Raw genomic sequence first — 19428 nt, 5'->3', positions numbered from 1 at the left:
CCAGATGCGATCTTTCTGAATTCTAGCGGGTAACGAGAAGTCATCTTTATCGTCAACGATGCGACGCACGTTTCACCGTTGTACGTTTACGCGTCGGATACGAAGTATGGAGAAAGAATGTGGAACGGAAATAATAGGTCGCTATCGATAAGAAGGGATACAAGCACATTGTCCGAGATATGTCGACAGTTCCAAGGAATGCAATCTTTTCTTTCCTATTTCTTTTTTGTCCTCTTTCTTGTTAGGGGTGTAGAGATTTTCTTGGCTATCCGACTAACTAAAAACGCGGCTAATCGTTGCGAAATGATACGAGAGTGTGAGACAACAGTTCTTTGCCTTTGGACTTAACTCTCCTTTATGTGAAAATTATCAAACCTTCCGAAGATTTTATACGTCGCTAACTAGTAACAGTTTCGTCTGAAAATAACTCTAACTAGAAGCACATAAGTGACATTAAAAGCGGTAACCTGATCAGCGAAAGATTTTCAGAACATTGCTCCTAACAAAAATAAATTACAGAACAAAGCGAATTACCGCGCATGAAAGTGCAATTAACATTAACACGTCGACTGCTGAGTCAGTCATATATGGTTAGCACACTTGAGTTCCTGTGAGACTACGTCAGCCATATGTGGACTAACAGAGTTGATTTTGGAACGGGCTTGATGTAATAAATTATATTATATAGAGTAATTTTTCGTAACATTATTGAATTCAGATTGAAACAATCGATAACAAATTTGAAAGTCTTTGAAATGTCTGTACAACGAGCCTCAAATATTTCTGTTAACAGAAACCAAAATATAATATATCCACGTCGATAAAATTCTAGCCTTGTTTAAATTTATTGCTCAGATCCGAGGACGTATAGGGTCGTAAGAAGGAAAATTTCTTCCTTGGTCACTCGCTCGCGATTTACAGGAAGAGCGAAGAATCCACGGCGCGCAAAGTGACACTCGTAGAAAAATGGGTTGGCGCACAGCCACCCATAAATACTTTATAACTTAAAGAGGTTATATCTTATTACACGGCAATTTTGTTTTAAGGTAACTTTTGTTACCAATAATTCCTCCTCTGGGACATGAGTAAATACGAAATAGATCATACCTATATCTATTTACAAGTGATATCTAATAGTACTTAATTCTTTACATATCTCTGTTTGAAATATTTTTTTTAAGCATTGCTTTGAAGATAACTGAAACGTACTTTTCATTCGACAAGAATTTCAATCCAAATTAAATTACCTTTGGAACTATATAAATATCAAGTAGACAGATTCAGTAATTACTAGACTGTTTGCGAATCGCTGATAATTAACGATATATTTCTCTAGGCTAGTGAGTGAACCAATTCATTTTCTTCCAAATTGGCCATTGCGAAGCGCATAATTATCATAGCGATATCAATTGTAAGTGATTGTATCAGTTACATTACGATTTAAATAGTACAATATTTTCGGAAATATTCGGCACACGATAATCTGTAGTTGAATGGCGGATCAATAGAACACATTCGGTATGATAATTAAGCTTTGTTGGCATGTATTAATTAATTAGCCAATTAACAGCCAGTTCTCGCGGTTCGGAACTTGAATAAGCGAATCGTCCGACGAGGATCGAACCGTTCGTTCCGTATTGCTTTGACGTTCCCTCCCACGTGAATGTAACAGAAGGTGCTCCATTAATTCTCGGGAAAACGAAAGAGATAAACGAACGTGGGCGACTAGAACGGCCAGCTACCAGCGAAATGAGATAACTGGAAAGTTTACTTTTCTTTAAAAACGACATTCATTTTTAAGACAGTCATGGGGATACTCTATCCCGGTGGTGGACGATTTTTGGGAAACTTGATCAGTCTGTCGCGGATTATAAAATATTTGAGAAGCGTACTTTCCAAGCAATTCGATCGATCACCGGTGTCATATTATCTTTTATAATTTAATTTCATAAATATTCATATTTTCAAAGATTAAAGCTTGCGTTAAAATCTTTTTTACCACTTTTTTCCATTTTCATATTTAATAGTTTGACTTAAGTTCGTACATTAAAACTGAAAATTTCAAAATTCGAGTGATCGAATGCTCTGAATCATTTTCTGATGTCACTAATATTATTAGAATATACATTTCTACGAATCTGAATTTTCATTTAAGATTAAAATTCAATTATAAATTACAAGCAACTATACATTTTTAATACCTTCCTAATATGTTACAAGAGTATTGAATAATTCATGTTAGCTCAGGTATTAAACTATGCATCGAACACAACGCATCAATTTCCACTCATATTTTAATTTAATTTATATTGAATGTTCGAAGGGAGCTGATAAGAGTCTGGTATAACATTAGAGGTTACGTCTAATATTGCTCATGAATACATAGTTTGCTCTGAAGCAGATTAGACTCGATTATAATCGATGGTTCTCGAACGTTCGTCTTAGAAAGCACGTTAGACTAGTTAGCTACATGCATACTCTTGATAAATCTTGCTTAACAATTCCATAGGGATCCTCTTGGTTGTTTGCTGGAATTTATAATTGTATTTACAACATTGTCTATGTATCTAATGATACGTGAAGTATCTATTATTAACGTAGATGTATTCAAGAGACATTTCAAGATCAAAAAATGGAGTATTTTAGGATATTAGAAATTACTTGGAATATTTAATCATACGCAAATTAATTTTTAATTATACATATATTAGGTTTACCTACGTATGTAAAGTTTAAAGATAGAATAACTTTAAACTTATTTTCATTGAAATTTAATTGAGGTCGATGAAAAAGAATGTAGTATTGAATAATTTGTTATAGCGCATGTTTTATAAATAAACGATGCATATTCATTGGTATCTTCCGTGGAATTAACGTCGAGGAAAGAAAATCAATATCATAGCTGAAAGTACATCGAGACAGCACGGACAGAACGTAGCGAAGCACCAGGAGAACACATTAACAAGTTATAGATGCAACACAGTCGGACTGTAACACCCATACCGCTCGTTGTTATATGCAAATATACGAATCTTGTTAAGCAACTCTTGAGCAAGGTGTCAGTACGATAATGCGTTCTATTTCAACTAATTTTACGATATCGTAAAGACGTTACAGAAGTAATTTTTACGCATACTTATTTGCGTGATCCGTAATTTAAGCAGCGATTCGTGTTGTAATTTGCAATGTGGATGAGAAATGTAAGATATCAATATTATAATGATGAATGATAAATTCTGCTGAATTTTTATTGGATTCGAGTTCAAGCATTTTTACGCGAAGAAGGTAAAAAATAAAAAAAAAAAAAGAGAAAAAGGAATAAATCGTGATTTATTTTCCACTTCGTTGAAAAAATTGCAATTTCGAGAGATACGTGTGATGATTCGAAACTTGCATACAATCATTAGATAATATCTAATCCCGATGTCTCGATTCCAAGCGAGTAGAGTCGAGTCGAGGTGACGACGCTCGCTCCAGACAAATGATCGAGATTGAAAGGCCACGGTGTCTGATATGGTACGCTCGATCAACGTGGATTGATGCATGTATCACAGAAAAGCACGAAAGGTAAAACTCTTGTTTTACATCCATCTACGAGATTGATGGTTCCTGTGATGTTTTTAAACTATTTTTAAATACCTTTGACAGTATTCAATAATTATATATGTATCCATTATTCATTCTCACAATATGTTAACGAAGATGAATGTTACTATTCCAAATGTATATCATTGTGATTCTAATTATGTGAGATTTTACCAAGGTAATATATTTCCTACGCAAAGTTAACAAACTGTCGTAGAAATTACTTCGTAACACGTATCATCATCGTCTCAACACAGTTTGCATTACATTACGGTTACATTAACGTAGGTAATTCATGATGATCAATAATAGTTAATGATGACCTAACCGTTAAAGTCAGAAGATGGAAAATTATGATAAAAATTATATTCATCAAGAATAAAATACCATGATATTAAATATAAAAAGATATGATTATTTAGCGTAAACCGTACACTCGTACGCTCAATATATTTTTCATGGAAGGATATTTAAACTCATTGTTTGCTTTGTTATACGTACTACTATTATATTACTTCATCGTATGAAATTAAAATTCCCCGCTAAGAATACCGAGCGAATTCGAAAACGTATCCATCTATAATTACAAATTCTCTCGCAAATGTGGTATCCGTCCAAAAATTCGTCGGCATACGTATCTCGAAAATTCGTGCGGACAGTCAGGCAAAAAACTCACTTGATATAGCCAATATAGGCATATACATATATCGACGGATTTATGTGCACATCGAAACGGCGGATAAGAATCGAGCAGAATTCGATGCGCGGCTGAAACGGCGCGGCAGGATATCAGGAAATATAGAAACAGTTCTCACCACGTAGACGCGTTTTATCGACGCGTATAAAAGCGGAGAAGCAGGAACGGGGAAGTGTATTACCAGTGAGGAGCATCGTCGGAAACAGAGGGAAACCGAGGGGGTTGGTCCGGTTCTTGAGTCGAACAATTTTCACCGTGGCCGAAAGAGATTCGCAGCTTATTTTGCGCGCTCACGCCCTCACGGCCGACATTGTCGTTCGGATAAGAATCGACATACACTTCGGAGATGCTTGTGAATGGTGTACGAACTGTAAAATCGTCGTGGCTCCGACCTCTTTGAATGCCGCGCGCCTTCGCGTAAGCGAAAAGGGGTGGAAAAGAAACACAGATAGAGAAGAGAGGAGAAGTTCGAAGCCGGGTGAATCGATGCGTGAAATAAGTAACTACTTTGGTGAATGGAGCAGATATTTGATAACAGAGGATCAACAGTCACCGGAAGGTTTAGCCGGTTATTGAAATCCCGCGGGATGCTCTTTATTTCCTCCAACTAACTAGATGCTTGCTGCCAACCATTGTACCATAATCTCGAACCGATATCCGTGGAAATAAAATTGCCGCTCTTTTGGGACATAGGATTATTCTGTCGCGTAATGCGATTCTAGTCGAGGAATTGGGAATTCGCGAAATACGTGGGCGGAGTGTTTAAACGAGCGACCAGTCGATTTTAGGAATTTCACGGGTTTTGGAGATGTCGTGAGATGAACTTCTGTATACGCAGCATCTTGTTAATTGAATATATCTTTATTAATATCGTGGAATTTACGAGACGAGAGAATTTTCGTGGTTACTGGAGTTACTTGCAAATGAATTTGGATACGTTACGTGACATATATAATATATAATATGTTGAACGTGTATACGGAAAGGTGCAAGCGACTTTAAATAAATAAAAAAAATTTACTGTGCTTTTATCAGTCTGAGTTAATTAATTTGGAAAAGTGTTGATAACATTTTTTGATTAATTAGTGATATTGTCGAGTTTGCATACCTTTTAGTATTACAGGGAACTCAAGGGATTTTAAAGAAAATATGGTACAACTTGTAACAGAGGTTAAGCTGGGCACAAAACAAAAGTTGCACTTTGAAATCTGTGTAAGGAAGGTTTTGCAACTTTCCACTGTCAGTGGTTGCTGGAGTGTAAGTTGTGTTTTTTAAAAGCTTTCGTAGAAGCTTCTTATCCAACATTTTTATTATGTTGTTTTTGAGGATGGAGGATGTTACCATGATAAAGCAGCTGATGTTTGCGACTTTATATAAAAGTATTCTTCAGAAGGCAATTAAATATTTGTTAAGTTCTCTTCTTTTTAATATTCCGACATTTTAATATTTTTAATCGAATAAGTTCTTTAATAATTTTTTATTATTATTCAGTAATTCCACCAACACGATATTTTGAAAATTCAAATTCACGGAACAAGCAAAATATACAAAAATGGAAATTCATCAAAGGAATAAAACGCATGGATTACACCTCCTCTGTGAAAACTCTATCGAGCCTCCTCTCTTGATTGCTATATTCCAGTCAAAACGAACACAACAAAAACATAGATAAATAAATAAAGAAGAAAAAGTAGACAGAATGAGGGTTAAAAAGAGAAAGAAACAGAAAAAAGAAAAAATGAGTACGCGATGGCTGTTATACGCTCGTCGATGTACATACTAGAAAAGAGTCGACGCTTTCGTTCTCGCGTATTCGCGTCGCGTCCATTGCATTATTAATAAACTCCGTTACGTCGAAGACAAAGTCACACGCAAAATGCAAATTAAGCATTACTCATTCCTCCGTCGTGTGGAAATCCACGGGTGGTCTATGTCGCGGGAACTCGCTTCCGTGAACAGAGAAATGGGATCAATGGTATAGGAAAAACCGCATCAGATTGCTACCGCGAAATCATCATCATCCATTGTTCGTTTCTTCGAATGTTCGAATTTTCTTTGGTTTATACAATTCTCTGATTCGTTTCTCTACTTGCATTCGATCCTAGATTTCGCATGCTGCTTTTAAGAAATAAATTTCTGTCACGTATATTATCTTATAGTGCCCAATTCTATTTTTGTATCAGTGTTCTTAGGCTGTAATATTATTTTACTTTGTATTTTGTGCACCTCTAGCTTTATAGGGGTTGATTCGTTACTTATATTTGATGGTTGGATATCTTTATGATATGAAAATCTCTTTCATTGGCTTTTTACAATTTAAATAATTGTATTTAATAAATATAGAGTATTATGCGTATGATGGAAAGGTGGTTATCATTCTCAATATTACTGTTATTATTAAAATTTAACCACAACTGCAGTTTTCTAGTTGCGTGCGATGCGTCGCGTGCGTGTCACGATCGATATCGCTATGCCTGAAGCACTTCTACCGCTTGGAATCACTAATTTATGCTCCCACTAGGGAATGTCGTGGGTTTCGGTGCGTGAACCGTGCGGTTTAGCAACCATTTTTTATTATCTCGCCACCAATTGACGATAAGAATTCTTCAGAAGCTTGAAATGGCTTGCTGCTTCGTATCGGTTCTACGGAGAGTCACGTCAAAGGGCTGAGTTGACTGCGCTGCGTTGGAGAGAAACGATCAATCATACAATCATATCACTTAAGAGAATTTCAGTTCTTTCTTGTACAATTCTTTGCTGGATAAATTGTACAACAGATATTATGTTTTAATAGCCGATGTATGAGTAGATATCATGATTACCAGCCTCGTGTATTTTGTAAAATGAAGCTAGAGTCTTCAACTCCCTATTCATTAGTAGAACAATTTTTCTCGAAGATCAGTATCTACATAATATTTTATCCAATTTTCCAAATGTCGATGCATAAATCAAAATGTAATTACCTTCACGGTCCAAGAGATTCGTTCACAATCGCATCAACATCGGGCATCGGCGATCGAGGAAATTGAGATTTGATAGTTTCGCGATGGTCGAAAGAGATGCGCGAATTCGCGGGAAAAGCGGAGCTCGGTGCCAAGTTATACGAAAGGAGATCTCTTTTCGAGATGCGATGGCGGCTAAATTGGAGAAAACAATATGCTACAAAGCGATAAAATGCAAATTAAACGACGGCAGAGCGTTCGAATGTGGAGCAGCGATGGCGTTTAGAGCGCGATGAACATAAAAAGGAAGATATGCGAGTGGAAGTGGGTGAACTCACGAGTTTTGAAAACAGAACGAGAGATGATGCATTTTTGTTCCGACGCGATCTTTGCACAACAATGCTAATTGGATACTTTTTCTTCGCGAAATTCTAGCAACAGGACGTATTTCTTTCTTTCTTGTTATGTATACAATCCCCGATGTCTATCTTGCTTTTATGCATTCAATCCCGTGTTTCAATTTCGAAGCGGTCTGTTGATCGTTGTCCTTGGTTTCTTGTTAATTTGTATGTCGAGCAACTTTAGTTTGCACAGGGATGTAAAGTGCAGAGGAGAAGCTATTAAAACCTAACGAAAATGAAACTTCAGTTTCTGTATCGAGATAGGAATCAGGGTTATGCGCCACTAGGGTTGAAAGTCGAGAATTCGAAAAATCCGGAACTATTCTTTATTATTTATTAGTATTTGATTATTATGGATATTTTTCGGTGTATTTTATCTATTTTTTTAATTTCTCATTATAGAATAATAACTTTACGTCGTCTTGATTTAATATTGTTTAATATTACTTGGTGTCGTTTAATATCGTTTAACAACAGTTCACTAGAGTATCATAATAAAATATGGAAAGGAGAAAACTACAAAATTTCATAAATGGTAAATTCCTATAATTTCGCAGAAATATCATAAATCAATTTTGCCTTTGGCAACATTTGCTACTTTCGTATAATATTTTCTCTCGAGTTTGTTATACCCATTTACATTTATTCAAGTTCATCCGAAGTTACCTTCTACCAGTCTATCTTCATTAGAATGTCAGGGTCCAGCGAATATCGTACAAAATGCTTCATTGTACATTTGAATGCAATTTGTAAAATTGTTGATTCAAGCTTTTAGCCGGCTCTGTCAAAAGACAATATGCTTCGCAGAATATTATGGATCAAATATATATTCAGCGCTTCTTGTCAAGCATCTTCTAACGCAATCTAACGATGTTATTGAGGTTCAAACAGAGAATTTCTGGAAATTCGCAGCGTTTCTAGATGCTGAAGGTGCTTTTCGAATAATATATCTATTTCTCCAATTTCTCGGAGAGTTCGCTTCAAAATTACTTGTAATTATAATTCTCAGAAGTTATGCTGAGAAATAGCAAATCCATACGTTTGTCGGACATAATGGCCGACATCATTTTTCGTGAGAGACGGTCGTCATACCACAAGTGTCCCGAACGTGCTCGAGAAACGCGCATCTCGTTATTTCTCGAACGATAATTTGACGAGAAAATTGCTGCAGAATCTCGTAGAACGATTTTCACGATTTTATTTAAAGTTCACTCGACGAGTACGTACATTTGAAGATGTGAAGTTTTAATGGAACACGTAAGTAATTGTAGTTAAATGGAATCGTTACAAGATTCCAGATATCCTTTTTTTTTGTACAGTTATCGTTTGTAAATTCGTACAGAAAAATGTTCGTTTAATCCATTTCGATTTTTAATTGCCGTTTGTTGTATTGATTGAGTTTCAAAAATAATCATCTACCAGCAGCGAATTCTCATCTCAATTTTATCTACATTTCGAATTTAAATAATTCTATCAGGTATGATAATTATTCTAAAATTTATCCGAAATATTTATAATTACTATTACCTGAAAAACCATACGTGTTAAAAAGAAATAAAACGTATCGATGGCAAACAAACGTTTTTAATCATCCTCACTAAGAGCGAACGATATTTTGGATCATTAGAGTGCACTAGGAAAAAACGGAACGACACTGAAGAATATGTTTAGCAGAATTTACACGGTTTTAGTTTGGAGGAACACTGCGGATGAACATTGCTTTCATTCGTGGATGAAACGAGGATAAAAGCAGCGTTCATCCGTCGTGTTACTCCAAACTGAAACAGCGTAAATTTGGCTTTATTTTTATCTAGCGCGCATGCTTCCGTTCCGGTTTGTTAGGCACGAAAAGAAGATCACTCGGTAGTATCATACTGATCTACAATAATAGCGGGTAAATAATTAATCCGGAAAACTGACTTCTTTGTCGCGCGTTTTTATGTTTAGCAAGGATAGAAAGTGGCGAAGGGAAAGGAACGGAGGTGGCAGAACGAGGCAAAAGAACAGAAAAATAAACGTCCCGCGCCCCAGTTTACATTTCATTTTCCTCTCCAAATTTGGCGCGACTATATCCCCGCCAACATTTAATTCGCTACTCTATCTTTGTCCCCTGGTTCCAGTGTTTCTCAACCGTAAGCGCGGGTCCGCTGAATCGCGCCTAGGTGTTTCAATTCCCCCGTCGTGATCCATTAAAATTATGTAAATAGAACAATGACGGCAGCACATAATGAAATTCTCCAGTGAAATAGATTGAGAGTTGGCGTACTCGAATCTGCCTTCCCAGTCACCTTCCATATTTACTAAAAATATATATTTACGTGTGTGTAAGCCTGGATAATCTTTCGTAAACAGAGTTACTCCTTCATGCTGAAAAATGGATTAATGCGGATGGAGTGAGGTGAAAGGAAGACACTTGACAGACTTTTGATATTCGATTGAAAATTCATATCGTCATGTTTAAAACGTATATCTCGTTACGGGGAAATATCGAAACAATTTCGACAAAAAAGAATTCAGAAGAAATCAAGAAGCCTTAAATGTTTTTACGAACTTGTTGAATGGTTAATTATTTTCGTAGTTTTGGAAAAGTAAAATGACCTGACAGTGTTGATATATTTTAAACGCAATTGTGTGTAGAAAATTGAAGCTTATTACCGAAATCTCAAATGACGAAATAAATTATGGTAGTAATGAAATTGTTACAATTGCCATTAGAGCACGATGAAATGTACATTGTTGTACAAAGTTGCATTGTTATAACTGTGAGAGATTTCGAAATCACTCAACCACCGAGAAGTATACATGCTCCAAGTGTATAGTTCCATTCCCATTCGTTCTCTATTCTATACATATATATCATTGGAATGAACAGCGCTGTTTTCGATTTCCCTAATTCCAATACAATTCCTTAAAAGCAAGTATAATAAAGTCACTAATGTTTCAGAGGAACGATCAATGTTAAAAATCATCTCGAATTTATCAAATTTCATTAAGAAAAATGCATTTAATTTTAATTCCAGGATCAAGTAAATGATCAATTTTGATAATATGAAATTAGTTGAAAATAAGAGTAAAAAATACAGAGGAAAATACGATTCTCTCCAGAAAATCGATCCTCTCTAGCTAAGCTTCAATTCTTCCTTACAATGCAGCAGTGTAAAACTTATCTTACTTTAGAAGATCGACGTTGTCAGGCCAGTTGCAAGGAAGAATCGAAGCTGACTGAACGAACTTGCGTTCTTTGTGACATGTCGGTTATTATTTAAAGCGCGATCACTGTCGGATCAATCGAACTTTCTGAGGTATACAGAAAACAATCGAAGGGTTAAAGTTTGTCGAGTCGATAAAAATTTGCGAGCCAGAGACCGAGGAACGGTGCTCCACTTTACTTTGTTCCCCCTCATTGACGTCAAATATGTCCTGTTCACCCCGAATTCAGCCTAGTCACCCTTGTCGACATCGTTGTCGTCACGCTTGTCCCGCGTTTATTTATCAGAGAAGTTTATTCGTCCAGATGCCGCATATTGTCGGCTGATGAAAATCAGCCTCCCGGAACATTGAATAAACGATCCTGTACCATGCAGATCCGATTCAAATCGTTAGAAACGTTTTGCAATGAATCTTATACGTGTATGCTCCGATTATAGAGAAACGAGTCGTGAATGTTTCATAGTTTCATAATTTAAAATGAGAAATGCAATTTACCAGAGGAAATGTCATTTCCTTAATATGAGAAATTAAAATAGGTAGATCAGTCGGAATTAGAACTTAATTGACATTTTCTATAGATAATACTATATAGATATATATATATATATAGATAATACTATTATTAATTACCGGTTAAAATAAATCCGGTGATAAATTTTGTATCATACTGATGAATTTTATACTGTAAAAGGATTTTTCAATACAATGACTCCGTTTCGCAATTCTCTTTCAATCAGGTAAGATACGGATAATTAGGTACCGTCTATCCTTCAGTTTTTATTTGTGTTAGTATCTATGATCAGATAAACGTTACAGATTGCTATACCTATTCCAAGTAGTTTATGATAAAATTGCTAAATCGTTCAGAATCGTTCACTCCTAGAAACAGCTGGACACACGACTATTAATTGGATCCAATATTCCATCAACTTGGGTATAAACGTAACTCGCGTACATCGTTGCAAAATTACATTTATCCCACAGCGGTTGCAATATGAAATACACATGCAATCTCGGAAAGAATAAAATGAAACGAGGAAACAGCTCCACAAAGGTTTTCCAAAAAAAAAAAAAGAAAAAAAAGAGCTGCATCATGTAACACAGCCAAGGTAGGCGAGCTCGAAGAATGGAAGTTCGCGTTGTGCCGGGACTCGGAAACTTCGTCTTATTTCTCGTTTTCCCTTCGTGTTTCGGAGTACGCGTTGTGCGAAAATGGAACGCGTAAGGGGGGAAAGTTCTCCTCTTTTTTTCTAGACTCTACCGTCCCAGCTGGAAGTCGGACGCGTCAAAAGCACCCAATAACACACAATCGAGAAGTCGACTGCTCCCGCTGCCGCCACTCGATATTCAGGCAAAATGGGAACGCGCCGGTGGCTGTGTGTTATCGTTCCAGCCGCGTTACCCATTTTATATCCATCTACCGTGGTGCAGGCCGCCTGTGGCCCGTTCTGTCGCGCTGACAAAATAGATGATAAAAAAGCAGCTGAATCTACGACTGCCATGGCCACGCGTATTCCCTGTGAAACGGCGATTTCAAAGCTGGCATAGATCGCGATCTGCGTAGAAACGTCCGAATCTCGTAAACCTGTTTCTATCTATTTTATTTTTTAATTTGATTTTCCTTTCGTTCAGTTTTTTGTTTCCTGCTTTGTCTTTTCCTTCTCTTTCTTTTTAGAACGATACCGAGGGACGAACAAACGCCAGGTTCGAAACCTTCAGATCAGAGAGCAGACGCGCGTGAAAGCTTTCATCCCTTCGAACGATAGGATCATCGACGTACAGGAAATAGCCGAGCGAATCAATATTTCGAGATTGTTCATTAAATATAATCGTGCAAATAATACGTCGTCGGGTAAATAACGGATTGCTTGGTAATTAGAGATATTAATATCTGTTGTAAATAAACGAGGAAATTGAGAATCGTAGCAAACTTCACGGGAAAAACGCAGAGAGAAAAGATAGTATTGACTCGGTTATCGTGCTTTCTTTTTTCTTTCTTCTTCGCAAACTAAAAATGAATGTAGTTTGGGTAAATATTGTGCGATGCCGATGCGAGGGGCAAGTTGAAATGGGTCGTACGGGTTTATATTTACAGAATATATTCAATATTGTTCAATTATATTTTTAATCGTTTTTCTTTTTACCATTCCAGATTTCGAAATTTGCGCTTCTATTCGGTGAAATCCTTCGTGGCTGTGTTTCCAAATCTACAATTGCATTTAATTAGATCTATATCTTTGTAAAACTTTTGATCGATAGTAATTAACATTTCTCACTGAGTGTCGTCCAAAAAAGGAGAAATACGTGTGGTGAAGGTCGATGAAACCATTCTCGTTGGATGGTCACGTTGCGCGTTGGTCGCCTGTTTGTGGCCGAGATGAATCTTCGTGTTTTGCGGGAAAAATTCGATTCTCACGCGAAACCACACGCACGAACGATCAAATCCGGTTGACGTACCGTTGCACGGGCCGTTGCTTCGAGACATAACGCGATGAACTTTCGAACTCGATTCGAGAACCAGACTCCAGGCCTTTCAGAGACAAATAAATCAACGTGTAAATCCGTTTGCCGGCGGATGACACCAACTGACGTTATATCACTGTCATTATAGTACCGCGTGAATTCGATTGCAGTGCTCGCTGAGCATCCTTGGATGATGCACTTCTTTCAATATTTTGATACACAAACTTCTCAATGAATGTATCTTTAAGATGGCTAGTTATGTTGTATACTACTTTTCTACCAAATATATATTTTCAGTAAATATCTTGCAAGTCTATATTACATTTTCAGATTGGCTGGAAATTTTACCAGTATAATCACGACAACTGAGACTTTCTCACGCGAATGTAATTTAAAAATTTCAAAATCAACGCAGACAACACGTAAAAGTCTTTTATGATAAATTGACCAGTGTCCAAATGCTTTCTAACCACTGTATATCAAATGATCCCGCGACCCCTCGAATCTCAAGACTTTTACCAACACATCAAAACACATAAAATTGTCAAAAAATGAAGCACATCCGTAGAAAAGAAACGAAAGAAGAAGAAAAGGCAAAACAGAAGGAGCGACAGGTAGCAACACTCGACAACGTTTAGGACGATGCCGCGATATACAAAGAGGATACGGAATAAGTGATCCACCGCGAGCAATTTTATCCTCAATTTGCTAGGTAGAAAACGACGGCACTCTGACGCGTGCGAGTCACTCGCTCGTAGCACGGTAGACACGTCGAAAGGCTTGAGGCTCGGACAACAAGTGGTGTCGTAACGAGCTTTTTATGATGAATGTGTTGGCCCCCATGTGCGAAAACGTGACTTCCTCGAGCACGTGCTCACCTGGCCGGTTCGCGGCTCCTTGACCCGTGAAACGGCTTCGGGCATTGTTTTCTGTCGCGAATCTGCAGAGTTCACCCGAGATAAGAAACGTCGGAGTTGAAATATATGAGCTTCAGCTCGGATAGTCTATACTTGGAACTGCAACGCCTTCTCCAGTTGGGAACCGATGAGATTCGAACCGGGATTAGGTAAAGCGATACGGAAACACAGGAATACGTAATGCAATGAAAGTACATTTCGAAAGGCTTCTTTGGAATAGTACTTTATACAAATAGCTATAGTTGGAATAGATATAGCGCGGTCGTAAAATTTGTCAGAAGCCAAGTTTGTACGTTTTAAGGGTAGAAATATATCGTTAGCTCGGAAGAATCATGGTACAGCTGCAAAATCGCAAATCCTCAGTTAGATGCTTCAGACGAAGTATTTATCACAATATGGTAATTAGATAAATGCAGAAATATTTGGTATTTTTAAAAAATATTTCAATAATATTTATTTTAGTTGGAATAATATGATAATTCTGCAATACTGTAGCCCTAAAATATTGGCATCCACATTCGATCATCTAATTTACGAAGTGATTATTGATGATCACAATAGATAGTATAACTAAGGAGACTTTGAAGTAGAGTTTGTGTTGAAATAGTATGATCAAATATAACGTTTTTGATCTAATCGGTAGTCCTGACACTGTTTATAGCATTAGATATGCGTCACTGTCAATGTATAACGGCAGGTGGAGGCGGATACCACCATTGAAGAATTTCGAACTAAGGAGCAATAACGAGAATGTACGAGTAATTGTCAAAAGTTAAGTTACAGTCGTACAGACTAAAGTATATATTCAATTATAAATTCGGTTTATCTATGAAATTGATTTTAATAAAATATGGACATTCAAATTGAACTGTCTTTACAGAACATAAATTTCAATTTAATCATAGGTTAATTCGTTTGATGATGATTTACGCTGATTCGTAGATTTCAGTTTCATCAAAAAGGTCCATTAATTTCAAGAATCGTTAAACCTCTACTTTTAGTAGCACATCTTATCTTCTTCAATCGATAGATCTTCTTTCATAAGACTAAAATAGATTGCTCACACGAGCTATTCTAAATTATCTTTCATCGAAGGAACTATTTTATGTAATTTGAATTTAATTACTTCCTTCCTAAAAAAATATCCAATAAAATCCGATAAAACTTTATTGCAGATTTAATTAAATCTATTAAAGGAATGTTGGAAAATACGATATCAGGTCATTTTGGTAACGATTTGTGTTCCAGCGAGTCCGAAGAAAATATTCTACAGCTAAATCCGGGGATTCGAAACGACGATGGCTGCATCGTTAGCCCGACGATACAGACAATTCTTTTCTACTGTGATACGAAAGTTCAATAGGATACGGCGCCGGCGACCTCGTTTCTCTCAAGCTTCGTCCCGTTATATCAAGGCAACCCGCAAATAATTTTTGTTTCTTTTTCCTTGCTTTTTCTTCCTTTCCCTTCCCTCTATACTTTCCACAGTTCTTATTTTTTTCGCTATTTTTCTTTCTACATTTACTCGAATTGGATACCGATAGCTTTCGGCACTTTGCCGGATATCCCAGTTGCTATCGAAACGAAAAACGCGACTCATCGGCTGACATTTGAATAATTCACGTTCAATCGTATTTCTCGAAAAAACCAACGACCGCCCGCAAGGAAATCGCATTTTCGAAAATACAGGAAATATTCGTCGGGCCGATGAGATTCTGCGTGTCGCACGATCGCATTTTCCTGCATTAACACGCACAAAACGAAGGATCGCTTATTACGCAATTTCCCAATTTTCGTTCCATCAATTTAATTCTCAATAGCCTCGCTGTCGCTCCGATTATTCTTACACTAATCATAGCTCATAGTATATACAGCGTGTCGATTAACTACATGTATTTCGATCTTTTTTTATTGCACATGTGAGCATAACATAAATATGTTTCCAAATTAATCTCTTAACGAAGTGAAAATTTCGTGAAACACGATTGTCGTTAATGAGCGATTATTCGTATTCAGCTGTCACCTTTTTACGTTTATAGTGAACATATACCTATAATTTTTTACAAACTATTCTGCTAGTGTGTACTTGAGTCCACAAAAAGCTTTTACAGTATGTACTGTACAAATATTACTACAGTTTTTCATTTCGAACGCCTATGTCGAGACCAAGCAAACAGAACATCCTGTTATACGTTGCATAAGAGACGAAGTTTTAATTCGTTTGCAATGATACGTGGAACAATATGCGGCGTACCAATGGACCCTGTTATCGAGACAATAAACTGATAGGCTTCATACGTTGTTCATTACAATTTTCACTTGGTAAATTGTTTCACCACCAGCCATTTCGTTGGCTGCGAAACTTTGACGGACAGTGATCCCTTCATTGCGATTATAACTATATTAAGACACTTAATAATAAAAGAAAAACGAATAAATCATCGTCGGTCTTCTCACATATGTACGTTCGTATCTAGATCGACGATAATTGGAGACAAAGCAACTATTATTAGCAAATGTTTGAAATTCTACCTTGCAGCTTCATATTAGATAGGATGTGTAACGTTCATATTAACTTTTGACACGTTATTCGAGTCTATAGACACAAAGTATTTTGTTTAGTATCTATGGAATTAGTGCGAAGTTCGATGACTCGAGGTTAAAATTGTAAAAATGTAGGAAAGGTTTAAAGCATTATAGCATATTTGCTACTATTCGCAACATCTGCTCGTGAGTAGATTTCATGAAAGAAAAGAACAAGAAGCATACCTGCATGTAATCTTCGTGTAAGTAGAATCTATGTAGTCACCTGGAACAGAAGAAAATAAACGAGATTAAATAACATATGCAGACATTAAAGATAAGCGATATTTTACTCGATCCCATCCATTGCAAATTAATCACTGCTTTATTCAACACTGACAACACAGCCAAACACTTGGCCAAACAATTACCTTCCCTAACCATTGAGCTATTGAGTGAGCTGTTGTCTTATTTAACGCATTAACAAGAAAGCGATAAACACGAAAAAATAAATTGTACGATAAGAAAAGGCTACAAAAGATTATAACGTATGGAAAGATCTCGATGTAATTTCGACGGCTTTTAAGTAGCGTCATGGACAAGAAGCCTCAAGGTTTGTCATGTAAATCGTAATCCTGGCATCGAGGATTGAAAGGCGGCCCCACCGACGAGCATCCCTCTCTTTCGGTCCTACCTCTTTCTCCTATTATCATCGAAAGCGGATTCGAGCGCTTCGGTAACTTCCAGCGAAGAATTTATTATAATCGCATTCAAGAGCGTCTTATGGCAACGACTGCAAAGTAGCTAGCTATTCCACGCGGTGCAGGCCCGAGATGGCCGGGAGGAGCGCGACAGGGAAGCTGATTGAAACTCTGAAACATTTGCTCCGTTGGGTAACTTAGCAGCCAATCGTCGCAGATAAGTCGGTCTCCTCAGTTAACGGTTTCCTTAATTAACCGTGTACTGCCTCGCGGTTCGCGTTCCTCGTGACGAAAACGACGAAGACGACGACGAAGAGAACGACGAAGAGGACGGATATCGAGAACTTTTACCCCACCGAGCTGCGCTCCCCTAACTGCCACTCTATTAATTCACCATTATCATGAAAGTATAGCAACAAACCGAGGCCTCGACTCGCAGGATGGTCGCGAGTTAATAGCTTCTCTCCGTTCTTCGCTACCGCTTAATTGCCAGCTAGATAACGCTCGAATTCCGCGCGATTCGTTCCCGCCTGAGATAAATACACGCCCAGGTTACGTAATTAAGATCGAGACGATCGGCGCGCTATTTCGACCGACACGATGTATTTTCCATGGCGATGCGGTGCTTCCCGATGAAACCCTTAACTGAGTATAACTTACGATATCGTTCAGGTCTTCCTTATGAAAGATTGGATATCACTGGGCTGTTCGACGTACTTCGTACGTAATTTTGGCTTCTTTTTCGCAGTGGTAGGGTAAATTGCTCGTCTGCCGACGAGAAACTTCTTCGTGTACTTGCTATAAACGATCTTCGAGGAGCGAGAGGAGAGAAAGAACCGATTGATTCGAGGGTTGCTGGAGATTGGAGTTTACGGATACAAATGAAACGTTCGGTTAAATCGAACGATTTAATTATCGACCGAGGTGCCGGTTCTTTACTGCGATTACTTCCTATAGGGTTGAATGAATTAATAAATGGACTTAATTTGGTTCGGCTTTACCAAAGAATTGCAAACTGTTCGTTTTATGTATCAATTAATTTCCATAGTTCGTGCTTCGGCGACTGCGATATTCGTGTTTAAGTGTGCCGTTTTCTGCTGACAAATAAATCATATTCACTGTATGTTCTGTCACAATTTATCATACGTACTCGGGGTTATAACTATACTAACTGTCCAGAATAGAAATTAAATTATCCTATGGATTTCAAAAAGGGGTATACGAAAGCAATTTGTAACTTTCCAATGTTTGATCAATGAACCACATGACCAATAAATCGTATTTACATTTCTCTCGATATTTTGAACTTTCTTGTCTATCTCATCTCGCAAGATCAATGCCTCGTCAAACGAAACTACTGTACAGTTTGCACCCATTCACGCGCACGAATCACATTTCAGCTGCCTTCAATGGATACGTTCCTAAAGCATACGTTTCATGTTCAAACGGCTTCGTAATTCGAGCTCCTAATGTTGTGTTTCATTTCAATTACAGGTTAATTTTACTATAATCTCCTACAGCACAAATCGAGTCGAATGTAATACGCGAATAGAAAATATTCTATTTAGTTCATTACAGAAATTATCGACAGGATCTATGTAGTTATAAATACTACGTGAATTATACGATAATTTATTATAATTACAGCTGGTTTATTTCCTTCATTGTGATAATAATGCTATTACGGTTACTGGACAACTAATAGCCCAGTGTAGTTTCTAGATAGCTAGCCATTTTAACTCTAACCGTTGTTAAAGCAGCTTAACTTTGATAATCAAATGAGACGTGTACTTTTTGCGTTGTAGCTGTAGTTAATGCTATGTAATTGAAGTTAAATACACGTGGCCGCTAATTTTTCAAAACTGTTCTTTTCTATTATGAATTGCGCACGCATAGACCGTTAATTGTACAAGCTGAAAAGTATTACCGTTATTGACAGACTTTTACCATAAACGTTGGCTGAAATTTTCTATTTTCGTTATTCAATCA

General features: G+C 37.2%; 1 protein-coding gene across 4 annotated transcripts in view; it reads right to left on the bottom strand.

Moving 5' to 3' along the window:
- Positions 1–19428, bottom strand: part of LOC122568583 — a 214563-nt gene that overhangs the window by 150488 nt on the left and 44647 nt on the right. For all 4 annotated transcript variants that reach the window (XM_043728484.1, XM_043728486.1, XM_043728481.1 and 1 more), the window contains exon 3: positions 16985–17024. The gene's annotated coding sequence lies outside the window, so the exon portion shown is untranslated. The remainder of the gene's footprint in view (positions 1–16984; positions 17025–19428) is intronic.

This window comes from Bombus pyrosoma, linkage group LG6 (assembly GCF_014825855.1).
Source record: "Bombus pyrosoma isolate SC7728 linkage group LG6, ASM1482585v1, whole genome shotgun sequence".
Taxonomy (NCBI): domain Eukaryota; kingdom Metazoa; phylum Arthropoda; class Insecta; order Hymenoptera; family Apidae; genus Bombus; species Bombus pyrosoma.
Note: the sequence above shows the minus strand (reverse complement) of the source record. Positions and strands in the feature narration are given on the sequence as shown.